Source organism: Protobothrops mucrosquamatus, unplaced genomic scaffold (assembly GCF_001527695.2).
Source record: "Protobothrops mucrosquamatus isolate PMUCROS unplaced genomic scaffold, P.Mucros_1.0 scaffold461, whole genome shotgun sequence".
In the NCBI taxonomy this organism is placed as follows: domain Eukaryota; kingdom Metazoa; phylum Chordata; class Lepidosauria; order Squamata; family Viperidae; genus Protobothrops; species Protobothrops mucrosquamatus.
In genome coordinates, this window is record NW_015386782.1 from 244,049 (window position 1) to 250,048 (window position 6,000).

Sequence of the window (6,000 nt, forward strand, 5' to 3'; positions counted from 1 at the left end):
CTATTGAGCAAGGTACCCCCTATACTATACCTGTACATTTGGGTTTTTTTGCCTAAATGTAGAACCTTACTTTTTCACCATTGAATTTCATTTTGTTAGATAGCGCCCAGTGTTCAAGTCTGTCCAGATCCTCCTGTATCCTAAGCCTGTCTTCTGGAGTGTTGGCTATCCCTGCCAGCTTGATATCATCTGCAAATTTGATGATTTCCCCATCTATCCCCTTGTCCAAATTGTTGATGAAGATGTTGAGGAGCACTGGGCCCAGAACAGAGCCTTGGGGCACCCCACTACACACTTCCCTCCATGTAGATGCGGTTCCATTAAGGACCACATGCTGAGTACGGCCAGTCAGCCAGCTATGGATCCATCTGGTGGGGATACTGTCTAAGCCACATTTTTCTATCTTATCAAGTAGTAGGTTGTGATCTACTTTATCAACTGCCTTACTGAAGTCCAAGTAAATTATATCCACAGCATTCCTCTTATCCACTAATTTTGTCACTTGGTCAAAGAATGCAATAAGGTTTGTTTGGCATGATCTGTTTTTGACAAACCCATGTTGGCTTTTAGTAATGACTTTGTTTGCCTCTAGGTGTTCGCTGATTCGTTGTTTGATTATCTTTTCCAGAATCTTCCCAGGTATTGAGGTCAGGCTGATAGGTCTGTAATTTCCTGGGTCCATTTTTTTTTCCTTTTTTGAAGATGGGAACTACATCAGCTCTTTTCCAGTCCTCCGGTAGTTCCCCAGTGCTCCAGGATCTTTGAAAAATATAGTTCAATGTTTCTGAGATCACATCTGCCAGTTCGTTGAGAACCCTGGGGTGTAATCCATCTGGTCCTGGTGATTTGAACTCATCTAAGGCTGGACAGGTGCTCACTTACCGTTTTCTTGCCTATCTTAACTTGTGTTTCTATTCTGTTTTTTATGGCACTATTTTTGGTAGGTTGGTCTGTTTTTTCCCTTTGTGTAAAGACAGATGCAAAAAATGAGTTAAATAGTTCTGCTTTCTCCCTGTTGCTTGTCACCTTCTTGCCACTTTCCCCCACTAATGGACCAATCATTTCCTTCACTTTCTTCTTGTTTTTTACATGTTGAAAGAAGTTTTTTTTTTGTTATTTTTGACTTTGGTCGCAAGCCTTAATTCATTCTGAGCCTTAGCTTTCCTCACTTCATCTTTGCAGGCTCAGGCTATTTGTTGATATTCTGACTTAGTTATGTGCCCCTCTTTCCACTTTCTATACTTGTCCTTTTCATCTTTCAATTTATCAGAGAGTTCTTTATGCAGCCATGCTGGTTTCTTTTGAGAGCTGTTATTTTTCCTCTTTGTTGGTATTGTGCTGGACTGGGCTTTTATTATCTCACTTTTTAAAATTTCCCAAGCTTCTTGAGTTGTTTTCCCATTGAGGATTCTCATCCATGGAATCCTTCCCAAGCCCTCTCTGAGTTTATTGAAATTGGCTCTCTTAAAGTCCAAGATTCTAGTTTGACTGTGTTCTACAGTATTGCTTGTGCTTCCATAATGTTGAATTCCAATATTGCATGATCACTTCCTCCCAAGGTTCCTGTGGCTTCAACACCTTCTATCATTTCATTTCTGTTAGTAAGAATTAGATCCAATATGGCTAATCCCCTAGATCCCTTCTCTACTTTTTGGGAGACAAAAATGTCTGCTAGGTTTGCAAGGAATCTGTTTGATCTTCCACTTGGTGCAGCGTTTGTCTCCCAGTTGATGTCAGGGTAGTTAAAGTCCCCCATTACTATTGTGATGTGCTTCCTACATACCTTAGTTAGCTGACTAGCAAAAAGTTCATCTATTTCCTCTGGTTGGGTGGCCTTTAGTACACACCTATGGTAAACAACAATAATGTTATTGAAGGAGGTGGCACAGTCAATATCTAGCTAAACATCTCAAATCTTTAAGAACAATGAAAAAGAATAATTAAAGAAGTATTGCAGCTGAAACGCAACCTTGGATAGATGGCTTAGTCCTAAGATCTGCTTGCGTTTCTTTTATTGCCTTCATTTTTAAATACTTGGAATTTTATTTTTCCCCAAACCATAAAGGCTGCAATTTTCCCTATCCCTGTGCTTCACTGGATTTATTTTGGAGTAGCCATGCATAGATTATTCAAGACACCAGAGAACAATGTACATTTTCCTTCCTATTTTTAGACAGATTCTACCACAACTGTTTTGTGGTGTTGTCTTTTCAGTAATAACACTCACTAAAGTCCCATTATCAGTTTTGGAAGACCAGGTTAACTGCAAATCATGGAAGATATCCAAACTGATTTTGAATTCATGGAATTAACATTCATTTTGGCAACTACATCCTACCTTAGGGAGCAAACCATATGTTCTCTCTCCTGATACTTATCTTTGGAATGGACCCAATTAACCAGTAGGAGCATATTAGATCATTCTGATTTCTAACTCATGCAAAATTCTCCAATCCAGTTCTTTTTATAATATCGTATCATTATGATCACCAGAATAAATGCTCACTGGCTCCTCAGTTCATTTACCATTTTATAAATCACCAGGGGTTGTGCTGGGACTGTTAATCCTCCCCTGTTAAGTGTGAGATTAGAAAGTAACACTCTACTGAGCAACAATTATTTTGCCTTTGCAAAAAAACATGGATCTCCTCCAGCGGTACCTTCATTAAGCCCATGTCGGTGAGACTAAATTGGGTGAAGACTCTTAAGTTTGTTTTCGTTCCCTCAAGGTCCATTTTCCTCTAGTGCCATAATGCAACATTAAAGCCTTGTAGGTGATCATCAGGTTATATTTGTTGTACTGCTGGGTTAGGAAATAGGAAAGTTCAGGACTGCACCACAGGGGAGTAGCTTTCAGGAAAGTGCTGATTAAAAGTCAGATAGATAGTAAACTATGCTTTCATTATTGGGTTGTAAGAAATCTAGAAGGTTGAAAGGCCTCATCGTTATTCCATGCACTCACATTCTTTGCCCTGTAGTGGAGCTTTTTGATTTGAAAGCAGCAGGATGATTTGGATTTAGATCTTCCAGTAGCTCAGAGAAATATCTCTGAGAAATCCTTTCCTTCCATGCCCATTTGGCTGAGAGGAAAAAAAGATCTGCCTATTAATGTTGGGGTTGTTGTTGGGTGTTTTTTTTTGTTTTTGTTTTTTTTTGACCCTCCTACTTTCCTTGCTTGAGTCAGCTTCTTAAGAATTCCTCAGTGTCTTCTCTGCCTATAAGTCTCAAAGCTGTAAATTCTGTCCTGGGTACTGTTGCTATTATGTGTAGCCTTCATAACTCATACAACCTTTAATGTGCCTTGTTTTCTGCCGTTCTGCTACTTTCATGAAATCTCAGGTAGCCTGTGTTTGTCCTCATCACCCTGTTCCAAACAATAATTCTAGAAAGAGTCTTCTGTAGCTGCTGGAGTAGTTTGGAGATTGCCATTGTTAGTCCTTTAGCTATATGTGATCTTAGTTTTCACATCTTCAAAGCTTTTCCCTCTAAGCCTGTGAGGCTTTTCTGATCCGACACATCTCCTGTCCTGTTTGTGATATATGCTCTGTCAGTGCAGTTCTAAAAGGATATCTCCTGCAGCAGCATACAGGCAAACATGCAAAGTGCACCTTTGAAGATGAGCCCCAGAGGCTTTCACAGATGCTGAATGTCAAGGACTTCATGCACTAACATCTGAGTCTGCAGATTTAAAGCAGATCACATTTTCAGGCTACAACTAGTTAATATTTTTCCCGCTGTTAACCATCACAGACAAAGGAAGAAGGACTCCCTTCTATTTTGCAATCCACAGAAGGTTTTTTCTAGGGGGTATTTGGAAAGTTTTTTAAAAAAATAAAAATAATTATTTTAAGATTTTTCTGAATAGAGTTTGATGGTACTACAAAATGCATTACTATTTAGACTGAACCTTTTTTAATGTAAAGTAGCACATGGCTACATTTCAGGAAGAAAAATAATCATGAATTTCCATAAAATCAATGGAGAGGATAACAGGATAATGAAGAAGGGGGGGAAATCCACACATTTTTATTAGACCTAATGGGAAGATGTTAAGTAAAGGCTGCCATGGAGATGCAACATACAGGACATTTTAACAGTTTAACATCTAGAGAAGAAAAACAAGCAAAATGAATTCCCCCCCTATTTGGGATTTATCAATATATCATGCTGTGATTGTTCTCCCTTTTTTCTTTCCAATATTGCCTAGCAATGATTCTCCAAAATATCTTCCTTGTTTTGTTTTGTTTTCTAAAAAAGGTACATAACTCTAAGGCTTCAAAAGGCCTAGTTGCCTGTTGAGGAGTGAATAAAATGTTATTCTGTTATTAACCAAGTATTCAATCTTCCATTTGTTTGCTGTGCTAAATAGTCAGTTTCTGGTGCAGCCCTCAAAAAGAATGAGGCTTTATCCTCACAAGTAATCTGGCTGACCTTCTCTGCTCCTGCCTTTTCTCTGCCCTATGTGTTCTTGGTCATGTGCAGAAGACAATTCCTCTTTCTCATCACTGACTGGCTGAAGCTTCATGCTTTCTCCACCTGAAGCCTCAGGGCTGTACTGCTGCAGCTGTACTTGAGCGAAATCCCTCTGAGACAGCTGCTTGGAGCAATTAACCAACTCTCCTCCAGACTTGCCTGGAACTGGTTCATCTTCCTCCAAGTTGACATCTAGAGAGATATCTGGGGAAGTACCCAGGGGAGTCATCACACTCTCTACTTTGAATATAATAGAAAAATATCCTTGAATCTATGGTAAATATTGCAGGATCATAAACACAGACATGGCTCACTCTGAAAGCCCCAAGGATCAGAACATGGATTGATTCATTTATTGTTATTTCTCTACCTCTAATAGAGATGACAGTGCCAAAATATAAGCATCTGCTGTTTTGACATAAAGCAGCATTCAGACCTGGCCAAAACAGGTCTGCAAAATTACTGTTTCTGTACCTGTGCTCAGTACCTTGCATTAGAAAGCAACTGGCTCCAACATATGGCAGGATTATTTATTGGATTATGAGAGTGATAGGAGAAATAGTTGAACTTTTTATAAGTAGCCATTTTTTCAGGGGTTTTTTTCCTGACTACTAGTGTTGTAATGCCAAAAATGTCCCAAAAGCCTCTTTCAAGCCTTTAAAATGTTCTTGTGCAATCAAATCTGAACGCAACTTTTAAAAATTATTATTATGGTTCATCACATTGTCAGCCAGATGCTCAGACTGGATCTGGATTTTTTATCGACCTATCAAGTCCTTCCCAACGGCCTGAGATAGGCAGATGTGAATGTTTGATGGTACTAAAGGTATTGTCACATGATGTCAGCTGTTCCAAGCAAAGCTGCCTTTTTCAATTGATTGATGGTGATTTTGTCAATGCCAATGGTGTTCAAGTCGACTCTGAATGGCTTACAGTGGCTTCTCTACATTTTCTTGATGTCCAACTCCTTATCTGTAATTATGGGCTGGATCTTCATTTCTATCCCAGATTGGGAGGCATGGATTTTTAGAAATGGATACAAAAAATTCTTTCTAGATGACTTGGATTTTGTAAATAACAGGGTTCTAAATAAGGCTGTTGGGATTTTATTTATTCTTTCCCAGTGGACCTCATAGTTAGATTATTGTAATGTGCCCCATAAAGGCAGCCCCTGAAGACCATCCAGAAGCTACCGCTGATTTAAAATGCAACAGCACAAGCATTATTGGATGCTTCTCATTAATTTTAAATGTCATTGTTGTTACATAAGTTGCATTGACACCAGTTGATCTCTGGGTGCAATTCTCAAGGTGTCTGGGAACTGTAAAGAACTGTAAAATCCTGCATGTCATAGGACTTGGTTATCTGAAGGATAGACTCCAGTTATTTCTGTGCATTTAGGCAGATCACCTATTAGAATAGAATAGAACTGGAAGGGACCTTGGAGGTCTTCTAGTCCAGCCCCCTGCTCAAGCAGGAGAACCTATACCATCTCAGACAAGTGACTGTCTAGCCTCTTTTTAAAAA